Genomic DNA, 17,668 nt, shown 5'->3' with positions numbered 1-17,668 from the left:
GAGGAATCAGGTACCGGCCCGCGAGGTCGCGTCCGCATTCGCGGGTGCAGAGCTCGCGGGATATGGGACATTCGAGCATGTAATGTTGTACTTAAGCTTCTCGTGCCCGATGTGTAATGTAAATACGGTGCTCAAGATCTGGGACAGTCTAGCATGTAATATTGTACTAAGCGCCCCGTGCCTGGATGTGTAATGTAAATACGGTGCTCATGTAGAGCGCTCCAATACCTTCGGGTCGATTTCGCGCTATATAATATGCAACATGCATTGGCTGGCTGCCTATATGGGCAGATGCTGATGCAGGGATTGCATTGTTCACAAGAATTTTGCGCCAATACCTTCGAGTTGAATTTGCGCTATATAAATATGCAAGCTGTAATTGCTGGCTGCCGAAGAATGCGGATACATGATACATGTGTATGCATTGTTCACAAGATTTCGCTCATGCCCATATTTGCGCGCATTAGACGATTCCGGACATTACGACACCCCCCTGCACCTCAATGTGAATTTGGCACGGCGCTCGTGTCCGGCGCTCCAATACGTTAGCGCGCATTAATGTTTTAATGTCGTGGCCGAGCGGTTAAGGCGATAGACTAGAAATCTATTGGGGTTTCCCCGCGCAGTTTCGGATCCTGCCGACTACGAAAATCTTTAAAGCCAGTGCGCGCCCACATATGCGGGTCTGACTCCGCCCCTCGCCTTTGAGCAGCGTACCCTGCTCTCCCCGAGTATGTGTCTCTGATGTCAATGGCGCCGGGGACGGATTGGGCGGCTAGCACCCCATCGCCCCACCCGGCCCGGTCTGGTCCTTCCGGCTGGGTCTGGCTGCCGTAGGGCTGAACAAATCTCTCTGTTCCACATCTTGAGTCCGAGTCCCTGACTACGAATGGCTGGGGGGCGCTCTCTGCCACGCGAGGCGGACAGACACGCGCTGGGACAGATCGGGCTCAGCTGCGTCGCGGAAAGGACACCGTTGGCTGCATGGGTCTGTTCACGTCCTGCAAGCTGGCAGGAAGAGCCCCAGTGCATGGCTCCTTGGTTGATTGGTCGGTATTACGGCGATGCACACACTGACAGCCCGTGCCCAGTTAGCGAACTGGGCCTGATAAATGAGGTTGTGTTGTAGTGAAGGGTGTCCATTCGCGCTTTTTTATAGCAGGGTAAGCAAGGGCAAGTGGGGATGCACTTTCTTTATCAGGTGCAAAGGCAATTCCGACCCCCGTGTCGCCTCCTCATGCTTGTTTTAGGGAGAAGGCATTTGCCCCCCACCCCCCCACTCGGGTGCGCGGCCGCTGGGGGCGCGGGGGGCATGCGGCGGGCCGCATGGTTCTGGGCAATGGATACGCTGCCTCCGAATGCGTGAATGCGTAATGTAAACACTGTACTAGTTAAAGCGCTTCAATGCCTTCCAGACCTCCTCCTGCCCATGCATAGGCCGCAGCGAGATAGAGGTTGGCGGCCGCATCGAACTAGGGTTCAGGGGGTTTCGCGGGCAAGGTCTAAACCTTCCCCTGCCCAAGCGTCGCCGCAGCGTGATTCAGTGTAGGGTAGAGCGCTCATTACACACTGTATCGATCGTGTGTCCGTCGGCCTTTCGCCCACGGGGCATACTTCTCAATGGCGGCGGCCCTCGCAAGCAAAGTAAATGAATGGGGGTGCGACGGCAAAGAAGCCGCACTCCCTGCGCCGGGGGAGCAGTTAGGAGATTAGCGTCGGTTCACGGCCCTAATACACCAGCACTGCAAGGCTGGGAGCTGCCTGGGTCCCCGCGGATCGCGGGCAGTGCAACCCCGTGGCGCTCCCTGGATAAGGTGATCGCCCCCCCTCCCGTCGGCAATGCTGCCGTTGAGGGCAGGGGTGGGGACATGCATAGGGCTGCGTGCGGTAGGCGTGGGGACCTGCAGAGGTGGGGTAGTCTGACGACTGCGAGCTGGACGCTGGTTTAGGGAAGTGAGGTTCCGCCCCTTGAGGTCGCGTCCGCATTATGCGATTGCGGGCATTACTGAACCCCGCACCTCAATGGATAATTGGTACGAATCTTGTAAGCTCCCCGTGCTTAAATGTGTAATGTAAATAAGGTGCTCATGTAAAGCGCTCCAATACCTTCGGGTCGAGTTCGCGCTATATATTTATGCAACAGGTATTGCTGGCTTCCTATAAGGCGGATACATGATACAAGTGCATGCATTGTTCACATTACGCGATTGCGGGCATTACTAAACCCCCCGCACCTCGATGGATAATCTGGTGCGGTGCTCGCGTGATCCGGTACGGGGAGCGTGTAATATGGTACGATTCTCTTAAGCACCCCCTGCTTGAAGGTGTAATGTAATTACGGTGCTCATGTAAAGGCCTCCAATACCTTCCGGTCGAGTTCGCGCTATATAAATATGCAACGATTGCAGGCATTACTAAACCCCCCGCACCTCAATGGTTAATCTGGTGCGGTGTTCGCGTGATTTGGCACGGGGATCGTGTTATATGGTACGAATCGCTTACGCTCCCCGTGCCGGCATGGTCTAATGTAAATACGGTGCTCATGTAAAGCGCTCCAATACCTTCGGGTCGAGTTCACGCTAGATAAATATGCAACATGTATGGGCTGGCTTCCTATAATGCAGACACATGACACAATTGCAGGTATTATTCACAAGAATTTGCTCGTGCCCACATTCGCGCGCATCAGGTGATTCCGGGCATTACGACACCCCCTGCACCCGAATGGGTTATTGGGTCGGTGCTCGTGTCCGGCGCTCTAATAATTTCGCGCGCATTACGGTTTGAGCTAATCACTAATCCACAGTGCCCAAATAGGTATGCTAACACGGGGCTCATATACTGCACTCCAATACCTTCGGGCGGGTCACGCTGTGACTCCGGGCAGATAATTTAATATACACGTGCCCGATGATGTATGTATATACGCTGCTCACGAACTGCGCGCCATTACCTTCGGATCGAGTTCGCGCTGTGGTTGTGACGCTGGGCAAATCACTGATCACCCCATGCCCTGATATGCATGCGTGCTGCTGGGCCTGGTCCACCTGGGCCCCCGAGGGTCGCGAGTTTTGGCGGCTCATGATCCCGCTCCGTGCCCGAATATGTATGTAGATACGGGGCGTACGGACTGCGCTCCATATACCGTCGGGCGAGTCACGCTGTGACGCCGGGCAGATCACTTAATCTCCCCGTGCCCGATTATGTATGTAAATACGGTGCTCAGGAACTGCGCGCCAATACCTTCGGATCGAGTTCGCGCTGGGTTTGTGACGCTGGGCAAATCAGTGAATATCGGCGCATGATCTCACTGCCGTGCCCGAATATGTGTGTAAATATGGTGCTCATGCACAGCGCTGCTATACCTTCGGGTCGAATTTGCGCGTTATAAAAGTGCTATTTACAGCAAGGGTCGCGCTGTCCGATCCTGACCACACGTAACCACGTGTCCCTCGTCTCCAACCTTTTGCTGAAGGGGGCTTGGGTCGTGTGTCGTTGTTGTTGTTGTCAGCAACAGATAAAGTATCAGCGTGTGGGTAACAGGCATCTGCTCTCCAGCAGCTCCGTGCCCTGGGAGCACGCGCGTTGCCCTAATTCTGAGGCCTACCCATAAAGGGGCTGAGTAGCAAAACAAGTAAATAGGCTCCATAGGCGGGCCTCTGGCCTTACAGCTGGGTGAAACCACCATCATTTGGAGATAGGCCCAGGTAAAATAGGGCGTTTTCTGGATGTCTAGAGGACCATTGCGGTTGGGGGTATCCCCCACCGGATTCACTGGTCGCGTACTGCAGCTGCGGGAGACTGAGATCCGGGTTTACGGGCACGTTTACCGCGCTAGGGGCTACTGCCAGCCAACATAGGGTGCTGCTGTCCCAATAACTGGGGTGTCAGCGGGGCAAACACAAGGGGACATTATGTCAATAGTACATTTGTCACGCCCAGGGTGCACTAAATCTCTACTTCAACGGAGCAGGAATTTGGCGCCGCTGGGGATGCTCTGGGTTTGTGGGGGAGGGGGCACCCCCCCGCCACCCTCCTACTGTGGAGCATGATGGGAGGGGCGAAGTAGGACTTAGTCAATCCTCAATGCTTGAACTTTACTGACAGCGCGCAATGCTTAAGCCAGACAGACTCCCGAAGCTGGTATCCCTAGGGGGTTTCATCACTGAGGGATCTGTAGGGGCATAATTCCCATAAGGAATAAGGGATGGTGGGCAGGTGCAAGAGTCGCCCCTTGCCCATGGTCACGCGCTGGCAGCCAGGAGCACTCCTGTGCTCCAGATTTAGCAATCGGAGGGGACTGGCCAAAGGTTAAGTAAAACCCTTCTCGCCTTCATAGCCAAAGAGGGCAGGCCCAGAATTGTGAAGAGGGTAACCTGCCCGCATGGGGGGCGAATAGTTCTTGGCACATCTCCCCAGGCCCAACGGGTCCTTTATTTCAGCAGACCCTATCCGGTTAGGATAGCGTCGCGGGCCTTGGGGACATAGATGGGGCCATCTACAACACCAGGAGCTATAGCTCACTGGTAAGTCTTGGGCCTGTGGATATAAGGGATCTCACAAGGTTTGAGTCCCGCTAGCACTGTCACACTGTCATGAGGTGGCAGAATTTCAAACTCTTCTTTCTGCTAGGATGGTTCCCTTCCAGCTAGTTGCAGGAAGCCCTAGATAGGAGAGGTTGCAGGTAAGACTATAGCAGGTTGGTGGGGGGCCCTGGCTGCGACGGTGAGCCGCCTCCAGTTACAGGGCGATCTGGAAGCAGGCCGGTACAAAGGGTACCTCTGCGCGGCACCATAGGGGGTGCCTGAGCCAAAACCGAGGAGCCTCAGGGGAGAGTCCCGGAAGCCGTGTCGGCGCCCCGCTAGTCCTGCGGGCGGTTGTGGGCCTGAACAACCGGGGGCTTGCTAAGCGGCGCTACGCCCCGAGAGGAGGGGCGTGAGTAGAAGTTACCAACGGCACGTGATCGTAGAAAGAATCACCTGGATGGCAGCAACGGCGGGCATCGCTCCCGCGCTATATATGACAAAAGGTAGGGGAAGACAAGGATCAATTGTGATCCAGTAGGGCATTAATTACCATTCACAAGAGAATGGAAGGTCCGGCCACAGTCGTAGCCCCAGATATGAAAGCAACAAAAAGAGATGACTGGGCTGTTCCTTAGGACAGGAAAGAGGAAAAGATCACTAGGGAACAAGGGTTAGTGCTCAATGGAGGACAACCCCTGGGTATCAAATTAGTTGGATATAATGGCCTCACACACCCTTGCGAGTGTCATGCTTCATCATCGGCAATGCTCCTCGTCGGGCAGGCGGTGCAATGCCCAACGGGCTCACCTCTAAGAGGGGCTCTTTATCGGAGATCTTTTATCCAACTGCCTATGAGTGAAGTGGGGGTGAGGGGCCAGGACAGAGTAGATAGTGTGGGTGAGGATAAAATGTGGCCTAAGGTACCGGAAAGCAATTTTTATTCTGGTGGTCCTCTGCCACAAATAAAATCAAGGATAGCCGGTACTCAGGGGGACTATGGTTTCCCGGAATGGACCAGGGCTAGAGTGCAAATGGTGTGGTCAACATGTTTCTCGCTTCTAGTACAATGACTGCGATTCTTCAGGACCTAGTAAAAAACTACAATCTACAAAACATGACCTAATGATTAGTATCAGTTTAAATACAGCACATAAGTTGTACTACCTGTATGACACTGCTCCTACCTAAGGGTTAGAGTTATAGTTATAGGGTGTCAACAGTACCCGGTGGAACTGACATCAAGGGAGAAGCCATAACCTTTCAGGTTTCTACTGCTCGTGTCAGGGCCAGTCAAGCCTACCCATCTCACCGGGTCCGGATAGTGGGGACCCGGTGCCCGGCTCATCAGGCGGGCAGGCGACCCAGTTGGTTGCCTGCCCTTGGATCGCCCGTAAGATAACCCACCCATTACATATTCTGGAATTATGTAATAAACCTGCAGCATTGTTACCCAACACCAACTGTCTTGTGTGTGTCATTTGGGTAACCTACTATGGGGGAGGGGGGACAGCGGGGTGCCCCTGGGGGTACTATGCCGCTGACCACGGCCCCCGCAGGGGGCCAATTGGCGGTCGGCGCCTTAGTGCCCCCGGGGCACCGGTCACCCCTCCCCACCCCCTCCCACAGGGGGGGGCGGGGACGCCGACCGGAGCCCCCCTCCTCGGGCTGGCCGGAAGTGACGCGCAATGCATGTTACTTCCTGGCCCTGGTGTGAGGGGGAGGCTATTTAGCCTTCCCCCACCCTCCTGGCGACCTCTTTGTCGCCCACCTCGCCATTTCCCTCCCTACCGCTTACCCGGCGTAGGCGTTGGGTGGGGGGGGGTTTCTGAGCGTTGTAATGTTTTCCTTTTTCGTTGCAGGCGGAGTTACAGGGCGATCTGGAAGCAGGCCGGTACAAAGGGTACCTCTGCGCGGCACCATAGGGGGTGCCTGAGCCAAAACCGAGGAGCCTCAGGGGAGGGTCCCGGAAGCCGTGTCGGCGCCCCGCTAGTCCTGCGGGCGGTTGTGGGCCTGAACAACCGGGGGCTTGCTAAGCGACGCTCCGCCCTGAGAGGGGGGGCGTGAGTAGAAATTACCAACGGCACATGATCGTAGAAAGAATCACCTGGATGGCAGCAACGGCGAGCATCGCTACCGCGCTGCCCGGCTCATCAGGCGGGCAGGCGACCCAGTTGGTTGCCTGCCCTTGGATCGCCCGTAAGATAACCCACCCATTACATATTCTGGAATTATGTAATAAACCTGCAGCATTGTTACCCAACACCAACTGTCTTGTGTGTGTCATTTGGGTAACCTACTATGGGGGAGGGGGGACAGCGGGGTGGCCCTGAGGGTACTAAAACACATACAGTCTCCCATGTCTTACAAAACACGTATACAGTATTTCTTTACAGGTTCAAAAGTTCCCGGATTTGCCACCCGATTCGCTAGGATGCCAGTTTTATTTTGGCGTCAGAGCTTATTTTTTGTCCGAGTCTATCTAACCTGTCCCTGGGTGCCAGTTAAACAGGCCCTGAAGAACCGGGGCGCGCCGTGGACAGGGTGTGGACAGGAAGTGTGTGGTATCCTCGTCAGCAGTGCTCCACTGAGGACTGAATATGCTGTACTTACCACGCGAAAATGTATTCTTTGATCTGGCTCAGCTGTCAGTCATAAGCGCCGTCCCGTCGACGTTCACTGATTAGTGCTTGTTCCTTAATTCTAGCTCCTCGGGTCTCTGTCCAGGGCTCCCAAGGCGCATTTCTTGCTCTTTAATACGAACTCCTCGCTTATCCCGGATGCCTCTCCTACCCCAGCCCTGGCTTCTCGGCTGTAGCAGCCCCTCGCCTCTCACTCCTTGGGTCTCTGTGACACGCTGTCGCTTCTTGGCGCTAGCCCTTTGGTTCTCATTCGTTGGTTCCCAGAGGCCAGCTCTCCTTTCTGTCCTCTGCCTTCCACGCGCTGCTCCCGCTCATTGACGCCTCTCCCCACAGGGTCCTGGCTCTAACCATTCACGCTTCTCTTCCCCTCTAGCGCTCACTTCCCCTCCTTTGCGCTAATGATCAGGCCTTAGTCCTTCTCTGCTTCTGCGGTTTTCTGCAGGCCTCCTCCCGTCCATTACGTGCGTTCACGCTTGTTGATTGAGTGTACTTTCCTCTTCCTAAGGCTCGGAGGCCCCCTATCTGCCCTAGCTGCGGTCTTGGGAGCTGGGCGTGGGGGGCAGAGGGGAGGTAGCAGAGCAGGAGTGTGTGTGCTGTGGGGGCGGGCAGGACCGACTGACTGCCTTCCGTGTCACTCACTCTTTGCGCTCTCCCAGTCAGGACTTGCACCATCTGGCACACCTCAGCATCGCCTGCAGCGGCTTGGATCAGAAATTCCAGGCACTCTGAGGGCCGGCCGGGTGTTCTCTCTGCCCTTGAGATCTATCTGCCTGTCTCCCTCGGAGGACCCAACCACTCTAAACACTGTATGTCTCTCCATAGAGACTATCGCTCCCAATACCGCCTATCTCGCTGAAAAGATGGTCACTCTAAGGCAGTCTGTCTCACTGCCACGCTAGAGAGAGCTTCACTCTGCACACTGTCAGCAGAAGTACTAACTTTCTCACTGTAGGTCTGACTCCTTCCATTTAATGTTAGACTTTTCACCTTCCTTCTGCTGGCGCCCCCTGGCTCTCTTACTAGCCGTCTCGTGCCTCTGTAATTGTACAGTAACTGTCTCCCGTGTTGTTTTTCTGCTGCTCTCTTCCTGGGCGCATTGACAGCGCCTCGACGACTGTCTTTCTCTATGGTTGCTTTGTGTCGGCAGATTGCCTGTTATTGTGAGGTCTTTTTGGGGGGCCCTGGGGCAGTATCGACTGTCGTTGGTCGCTTGTGTCCCAGGACCCTAGTACCGCAGCCGCTGCACTCTAATTGGACAGTGGAGACTCCGCTTGGGCACTTACTGGGTGGCTTGGTCGAGAGCTCCTCATCGGGAGTGGCCCCCTGATAAGCCCCTTTCCTACGGTGCCCGAGCTACGGCTGGATGGCGCCCTGGCGGCACTACCGGAGGCACCGGGTCTTGGGCTCTTTCCAGGGCCTCTTCTCCTTTCCTTTCTTTTCTCCCCCCATCCTCTTCCTTGCCGTGGGCCTCGCTCGGGGCCCGCATCATCCTCAACAACCCCCCAGCGACGATGTCCCCCTCTACATCCACTCACACTTTTTCTACACCCTTGCTGCCCGACCCCTCCCCTGCTTTTCATAGCGTGCCTTTTCCTTTTAGGTTCTTTCTTTTTGTACTCTTCTTTCTTTTTTACTCTTTCCTTCTCTTCTCTTCTCCTACCCTTCTTTGTAAGCCTATTTTTTTCGTCTCTTTCTCTACGTTTCTTTCTCTTCTATCATTTCCTTTTCCCGCTTCAATCTTTTGGTTTGTTCCGCTTTCCCTCTCCCCTCCCTGTCACCTCCTGACCCTTCCTCCCTTGTGCCCTATGTCACTTCCCCATCCACCCCCCCCCCCACCCGCTCACCCACCTTCTCCCGATTGTTCCAGATCCCCGTTTGCCGCCATATGTACCCTTGCACTCTTTGATGGCCTCGGGGGCGGCAGATTTGTACCATTGTATTGTTTATTGTATCATGTTTCTGACCCGCCACCCTACCCCTTCGCCGTTTTACTTGTATCTTTAGTTAAAGAATTACGAAACAAACAAGCATTTGCAATGCAATAGGTCTCGCATTTACACGAGTTTGAGCTAGGGGTATTGTAAATGACAATACCTTTTATTTATGTTTTGTTATTTAAAACATAAATAGAAGGCATCGTCATTTACAATGCCAAGAGCTCAAGCTTGCGTAAATGCGAGACCTATTGCATTGCAAATGCTTGTTAAACGTGCACCCTTGCCGCGCCACTGAATTGATGCCACAACACTACTCTCTGGCCTGACCCTGGGTGGGGTCACAAAGGGACACTGGCTGGAGAGGGGGAACAACCTTTACAACGCAACTTTTACAACGCACTACACTTACAACGCATTTTTTACAACGCACAATCCATTACAACGCATGACATTACAACGCATGACACTACAACGCATTTTTAAAAACTACCTTTACAACGCATTCCATTACAACGCATACTACCATTACAACGCATACCATTACAACGCATAATATTACACTACACTATCCAACACTTACCCTACTGTTGCACCCCCTGGAGTTAGAATAGTAATTTTTACCCCTATACTATCCAACACTTTCCCTACTGTTGCACCCCCTGGAGTTAGAATAGTAATTTTTACCCCTATACTATCCAACACTTTCCCTACTGTTGCACCCCCTGGAGTTAGAATAGTAATTTTTACCCCTATACTATCCAACACTTACCCTACTGTTGCACCCCCTGGAGTTAGAATAGTAATTTTTACCCCTACACTATCCAACACTTTCCCTACTGTTGCACCCCCTGGAGTTAGAATAGTAATTTTTACCCCTATACTATCCAACACTTACCCTACTGTTGCACCCCCTGGAGTTAGAATAGTAATTTTTACCCCTATACTATCCAACACTTACCCTACTGTTGCACCCCCTGGAGTTAGAATAGTAATTTTTACCCCTATACTATCCAACACTTACCCTACTGTTGCACCCCCTGGAGTTAGAATAGTAATTTTTACCCCTATACTATCCAACACTTACCCTACTGTTGCACCCCCTGGAGTTAGAATAGTAATTTTTACCCCTATACTATCCAACACTTACCCTACTGTTGCACCCCCTGGAGTTAGAATAGTAATTTTAACCCCTATACTATCCAACACTTTCCCTACTGTTGCACCCCCTGGAGTTAGAATAGTAATTTTTACCCCTATACTATCCAACACTTACCCTACTGTTGCACCCCCTGGAGTTAGAAAAGTAATTTTTACCCCTATACTATCTAATACTTACCTTAAATGCAATTTAATATTATGCGTTGTAATGGTATGCATTGTAATGGTAGTATGCGTTGTAATGGAATGCGTTGTAAAGGTAGTTTTTAAAAATGCGTTGTAGTGTCATGCGTTGTAATGTCATGCGTTGTAATGGATTGTGCGTTGTAAAAAATGCGTTGTAAGTGCATGCGTTGTAAAAGTGTGCGTTGTAACGACATACATCCGCTGGAGAGTCCATAACTGAGACTTCAGGACTAACTCCTGGGTGAGGATGACCTCTTCCCAGGCCTTCAAAACTGACCTCAAAGCTCTTCTCCTTCAAAGACACTTCCAAATTTAATTCACGCCCTCTATTCCCTAAAGGAAGTCCTTCCATTATGGGAAATTCTGTTCTTCATGACTATAGAAGTGCCTTCCCAGTATGTTCTTGTGTTTTGAGTGTCTGCCATTTAGTGCAGTATTATACCTCTACTTGTACTTTGTACTCTTTTGTAACATGCACACGTCACCTTTCCTTTTGTAACGTAGCGTTTGCTACCTCTTGTATTTTGTTTGCTTTTGATGCAAGTCAAGTTCATCTTTATTGTTTGATTACTTAAAATCATTACAAACCCCCCCCTAGAACAAATAAATAAATATTACATGAACTGAAATCTTGTTGTTCTGAATAAAATCCACATCACTTGTCAATAAAATTTAAGTTTAAAAACACTTACATTAGCAACTTTAAACTTGGAACAGCAGAATTATTAAAGTAAAAAAAAACACTGGGGATACTGTTGATCTCGTTATACTCATATTATTTAGCATCTCCGTCGGCTTGCCGTAAGAGTCTACTAACTAAATTCATGTATTTAATTCCACGGCATGCCAGTATGATCGACGTACCCTCTAGCCAGCAAATTACCGCTTGCCTACTGGAGCGAATGTTCAGCTCATTGAAGATAGATTTCAAGTACTGTCTCCTTTGGTCTAGAACGGCTGTACAGGCACATATTAGGTGGATTAAAGTTTCCTTTTTAAAACCACAAAGTCTGCAGGACTCTGATTTAAATTGCTCTTTCCACTGTGGGTATAAATCCTTCGCCTCGTGCACGCCCATTCGAAACTTTAAAAAGCTAATTTTTAACTGTGAGCTAAAATGGGCGGATAAATATGGTTGTGGCCTCAAAATTCTGTAAGAATTTATGACTGTCCACCCGTGCCGCTGCTTGGTGAGCGCTTTTTTGTCAGCCCACAAAGATTTCTTTTTAGCTGCGCTGTTTACTATTTTACCAAAGCTGCCTCTGTGCAACCCATTGGCCCATGCTGCTTGTAAATCCATCTCGGCCAGGGACTCTCTCAGAAAGCTTCCCCAGGAGTTCGGTGTTACTAGATCGCCCTGGAGCTAAATTTCTTTCCAGCATAAGCTATTCAAGGTATCCGGGTCAGAAGAGCGGAGTGTATAGCAAAGTTTAATAAAACAGCTCATTCCTCGGAACTTCTGATGCTGGAGGCCGAATTCCAGTCTGACCTGGGAGGGCGAAGCAGATTTTGGCAAGTCAAAGACTGCTTTATAGATCTTTGTCTGCAGTTTATTCAATAAGTGCGCTTCTTTGCCACACCAAGAGACCAATCCGTAGGACAAACTGGGTTGTATTTGGGCGGCCATTAGTTTAAGCAAGTAAGAGAAGTTTGGGCAGTCCATCTTTTTACGTAGTAATTTATATGCATAAATTAATGAATGTGCCTTTGCTTTTAGTGCCAGTTTGTGTTCTTTATGGGTTGCACCCTGCCCAATTATTACGCCCAGATATTTATATGAACTAACTTCTTCAACGGTTGCCCCCTTAACCATCCATTTAAACTTGAGTTTCTTGCGATCCACTAGGCGCACTATTTTTGTTTTCTCTTTGTTTAACTCCAGTTGTTCCTTGTCCAAATAGTCTACAAGGTTATTTATTGATCTCTGTAGGCCGATGGGAGTTTGGCTCAACAGAACTATGTCATCCGCATATTGTAGAATGCAGTTGGCACGTTGACCATTTTCAGAGGATGTGACTCTGGTTTTTCGATGTAAGGTGCAATGTCAGATAAAAATAGATTGAATAGACTGGGGGCTAAAACACAACTTTGTTTTAAGCCGCTTTGCGTCTGACTACTTGCAGTTGTACTCGAACCATCGCCCAACTTGACTCTTGCCCAGGTATCCGTGTGCAAGGCGATTATAGCGTTGAGCGTTGTAATTGGCAGGCCCCATTCTTTAAGTTTCTTCCAGAGCTGGCTCCTGCTCACTCTGTCAAATGCAGATTTGATGTCAATAAAGCAAGCGAACAACCGGAGATTCCTTTTTTGCGCTTTTTCTGTTAAAAGAGCAAGGGTTACGAAATTGGTTGTGGTGCCCATACCTTGCCTGAATCCTGTCTGAAACTTTGGGATTATGTTTTTTTCCTCCATCCAACGTTTCAACTGAATTAACAGGCACGAGGCATACAGTTTTGCTTCCACGTTTATCATTGAAATTAATCTATAATTTCCAGGCTTACGATGGTCTCCCTTTTTAATTATGGGGTGAATGATATTCCCCCTCCAAGAAGCCGGGATGTTGGACTGGTTGTAAATCCCATTGAAGAGTGGAGTGAGATAGGAAGACCAAAACTCTGGGTCATTCTTGAAAAAAGCGTTAGGGATACCGTTGGGGCCAGCCACTCCCTCGGGTTTGAGTTTCCGTATAAGCCCTCTTAGCTCATTCCCATTTGTCAGGGTATTTGTCCCACACATGGTTGACGCTGATTGTAGTGAGCTATCTTCCACATAAGCTGGGGTGGTGGAGTCTTGTATTTCTTTTTGATCGTGATCTTCCCCAAGGGACCTTCCTACAAGTACCGTCCCTGCCTTATTATACAATGATTGCACATGTTCAGTCCAGATGTCTGCTCCGATTCCAGCTTCTTGCACCAGTTTTGGACCAGTTGACAGCTTGTTAATTATACCCCAAAACTCACTGCTGTTGGGCTTTTTACTGGCGGATAATAATTTCAGCCAAATGGATCCTCTATACGCTGTTTTAGCTTTCCACAGGTTCCTCCTGTAGATGCGCCTCAATACATACAGCTTCATTTTTCCTGTTTTATATCCCATTTTTTCTGCTTGTAATAGCAGTTGCACTTCTCTTGCGATCGCTCTTTTTTGATTTCTGAGGTCTTGGTTAAACAAGGGATCGCTTCTGGTCACCATTCTTGGGGTACGTCCTGAGGAGGCCGGAAATTTATGAACTAAAAACGGAGCCAAATGCTCCCAGGTATTAACACGATCATTCTCTGATTTGCAGCCCTGTTTAGCCACGAAAACCTTGACTATCTCCAGAATGGCTTGGGGTACCACTCCTCGCCATTTTAACTTTCGGAGATTAAATTTTTCGGGCGGTTGCACGATGGATTTAATTTTTTGTGCATGATTAACTTTTTTAGTCATGTTTAAAACGAGAGGCAAATGGTCGCTTTCGGCTCGTGGAGTAATACTGAGTTTATTAATTTGTGGGAGCATGTTATTACTAATAATTATGAAGTCTATCGTTGAGGAGGTTTTTCCACTCAAATATGTTACGGCAGCTGGGCTGTCCCCCATGACGTTTCCATTCAGAATTGTCAGGTCGAGAGTATCTAAATTACTCACAAATGCTCTTATTCCCTGAGTAGCTTTTCTTTTGCTTCCCCACTGATTAGCTAAAAGGTTGCTGTTAAAATCTCCTGAGATCAATAATTGACAGTTCTCATGGCTTCTCTGCATTGATATTATTAATTTGGTTAAAATTGTGTATTTTCCCTTCTGCTTTTTCCTTTCTGGGTGAATATAAACATTGATTAGTAGAAGTTGCCAATTTAATTCGTTGGGCATCTGGTTACTATTTACTTTGGTACTCACAAAAGGAGGCACTGTTCCCTAGTGAACCTGGTCAAAGAGCGACCAGGATCCACATACGAATAAGAGGGCTAGGGAAGTGAGGTCAGGATTGGGTACTCAGGATGGCGGGGGAGACACAATATTGTCTCTTGTTGCCCTCACACACCCCGAAGGATGTCATGCTTCATCATCGGGCGTTTGCTCCTCGTCGGGCCGGCGGTGCAATGCCCTACGGGTCCCCCGAAGGGTCTCTTTGACGGAGATCTTTTAGATAACTGCCGATGGGTGCATGCGGGTATGTGGAAGGGGGAGTACCAGAGTAGTCAGTGCAAGGTAGTGTGTGCAAAGTGAGTTAAAAATACCTAAGGGTTACCGAAAACAAGAGGGTGGTTTAATAAAAAAGGTACCCTTGGTATATTTAAAAACCCGTAGGTTGATAGTTATCTGCCGAGACATTATGTGTCTGGATAACTTACAGAATGGTCGACATGTTTCATGCCTTGGGTAGTCAAAATGATCCTTGGCGTTTCATCAGGACCGGGGGTGATAGTGAAGTGAGGTAAGTGCACAGACTAAGTAACGCGAGTAGGGTAGTATTAGCCCTCTCGCTGATAAAATAAGGGGGGTTATATCTCCTGCATAGGTTGTGTGTGAGAGAGGAGTAAGTTATGCCCCCTTTGAAACTGACCTAGCAGAGGAGTGAGAGTTACTCCATGAGTCTAGCGGCGTTGGGTGCCCACACCTTCTAGGGTGTTGCTCAGGTGACGGCACTGGAAACCTGCCCGATCCAGACGCCTGCTCGTACTTACTTTGGTCATTTGGATCCAGTTGACCCCAGTGTCTAATTCTTCCATTGCCCAGTTCAGTTTATGTGAAATAAATGTTGATAGGCCCCCTCTCGGATGTCCGAAGCGTGAATATCTTTCTGCCATACAGTGGTGATCTGTGAATCCTGGAATTGAACTTGCAACCAGGTTCCAGGTTTCCTGGAGCAGGATAATGTCGTGTTGACTAAAAAATAGTTTGGTTTCTTGATCTTGCCCCGTATCATTAGATCCGTGAATGTTCCACGAACAGAGCGAGATATTGACTGTGCACGCGTCTTCCGCTTTGATGGCCGTCCTCCTCTCTGTTTTTTTGCTTATCATTGCTTGGTTAGGGATGCTTATTGTTTAATGTTCTAGGCACCCAGGACCAGTCCCTAGATTCCTGTGAGCTGCCCTCGGTAATATCGGGGCTTTCTCTTGTATCATTTCTGTTGTTGCTGGGGGGAGCTGTTGGAGAGTTGGCACATGCTCCCCGTACACATGTTAGATGGATTTTCCCCGATCTATTCACTTCATTTGGGTTTTTGAGAAGGGGGTGTGGATACCTTGGGCGTTCGTAAGCCTTTAACGTAATTCCCCATTCTCCAAACCTTCCGCTCATTGATACTATTTTTTTCACCAGGTCCTTTGAGGACCAAGTTGTCAAAGTCTCTTCTGTTCCCAGCCCGGTTGTTTCTATGAATTCAACCGAAGTTAGGTCACTGGAGCGAGTTCCTTTTAATTCTGGGATTTCGTTAAACAGCCTCAAGAGATTTCCTCTGTTTAGTGTGTCTTGTGTTCCCTTTGACGAATATTCTGGTATGAACGATAATTTCAGTTCGAACTCATCCGATTGGATGTACTCGGTATGCAAGAGGGGTTCTTTTTACTTTCTTCCACCTTCAGTTATTAAGGTTAATGGGGTGTTTTTTTTCACGTTGCGGAACATACACGGAGGGATCCGAAGTTGTTGCCTCTGTACTCAATTTCGGAATTCCGGGGCTTATTTGAAATGTTTTCCTTTTTTGCGGCTCCCGTTGGTCCTGGTTGATAAGTTTGCATAGGCGAGACTTTCCCCTTATCGTTACTGCAATTGATTATAGCAAGTTTTCAGGCTTGGGCGGTGTTAACTGATCCAACATCTTCACTGGAAGAGGATTATAATTTTCCAGTGCTAATTCTTTTTCTTTCGTCTTGTTGTAAATCACATTGTTGAATGCTCCGACCTTTACCTCTCCCCGGGGTACTACTTCCCGAGGTATACAAGAATTTTTCTTGACCCACTCCTTTATTGCCTCCTGTTTTTCCTCCTTGGTGCTGGGCTATCGAGGTGACTTTTTGAACTCTTTTGTCCTTTAGGTGGGAGTTTCCGGCCCCTTGTGTAGTTTGAGGAGAGGTTTGAAATGAGGAGGATTGACTAGTGCCCTGTTGCTTTTGGTAGGGCAGCTGATAATCTTGAGGTTGATCACTTGCGGGGCAAACCACCCGATACGGGGAGGAAGTATTCTTTTTCTTTTCCCTAGATGATTTTACTATGAATAGCGGGAAAAGATTTTCCGTTGCAAGGCTGGGTTGTTTGTTGTATTTAGGCCGAGCCTTTCTTGCGCGTTTTCCTACCCTTTTTGTTGGTTTAGCAACCTCAAATACTTGTTTGGCAGGGCTCTCTAGGGCATCTGTTAACTTAGATTGAGTCTCGGTCTCTGTTTTTACCAATTCGTCGTTAGCATCGTTTAATTCATGTGTTGTCTTTTTAGTTTGATTTGTACTTTTCTCTTGAACAACGCTTTTTTTGGGGGGGTTTGTAAGGTGCTTGCTAGTGCACGATAGTTTTACTGCCCCAGGACGTCTTTTAAAATTTCGGGGAGGGTTGCCAGTTTCTCAATTATTGGACTGCAACAGCAGGTTGACTTATTTTTATTTGTATGTCTTTGTTGCTCCAGATTTTCCCTTCTTGAAAGGAGGGTGGTTATTCAATCTATTTTGCTGTTTACGCCTGAAATGCGACTGGCAATAAGATTTACAAGATCAATTTGGACGTCCATTTTATCTGACTGATAGTTTAAAACCCTTATAGCTTGTCCAAGGGTCTGAATCAGAGTTTGCGCTCATTGCATATGGGGGTGATCTTCAAAATGCTGCACCGGGGCCTCTAGCCCAAGGTCTGATCCGCTTTCAGATGAAATTGTTATTGGTAATGAGAGGTTTGGACCTTTTGATTGTTGCTTAATCGTTGTGGAGCAGTGACTGGTCTCCACTAATTCTGGATACTGGGGATTTTTTTCGCCCTGAGGGCTTAACGGTGTAGATGAAACAAGCTTGGATCTCCTTTGCGTTTTTTTTAAATTTGAACCTGGGCTAAAACAGACGTTGTCCTGGCAGTTAGATTCTAGTAATTCCAAAATTTCTGTCAGGTTTGAATCATTTATGTTGGTGAATGATTTACTGCACACTGAATCCTTAGGCACTGTGTTAGCTGCGAGTTTAATTAGATTTATTTTTTCGTGTTTGGTCCATTTAGTATCAGGTTGGCCTGCTTCCTTGAGACTAGGTAGTTGTTT

At 49.1% G+C, this 17,668-nt stretch overlaps 1 protein-coding gene across 1 annotated transcript in view; it reads right to left on the bottom strand.

Annotated features, from left to right (window-relative positions):
* LOC146830512 (leukotriene B4 receptor 1-like) overlaps window positions 1-7,733 on the bottom strand; it is a 34,945-nt gene extending 27,212 nt beyond the window's left edge. The window contains exon 1 of the mRNA XM_085604709.1: window positions 7,137-7,733. The gene's annotated coding sequence lies outside the window, so the exon portion shown is untranslated. The remainder of the gene's footprint in view (window positions 1-7,136) is intronic.
* Between the last annotated feature and the right edge of the window lie 9,935 nt (window positions 7,734-17,668).

This window comes from Triturus cristatus, chromosome 5_1 (genome assembly GCF_964204655.1).
Source record: "Triturus cristatus chromosome 5_1, aTriCri1.1, whole genome shotgun sequence".
Classification (NCBI taxonomy): Eukaryota; Metazoa; Chordata; class Amphibia; order Caudata; family Salamandridae; genus Triturus; species Triturus cristatus.
The sequence above is the reverse complement of the archived record's forward strand: the minus strand, read 5'-3'. Positions and strand labels throughout refer to the sequence as shown.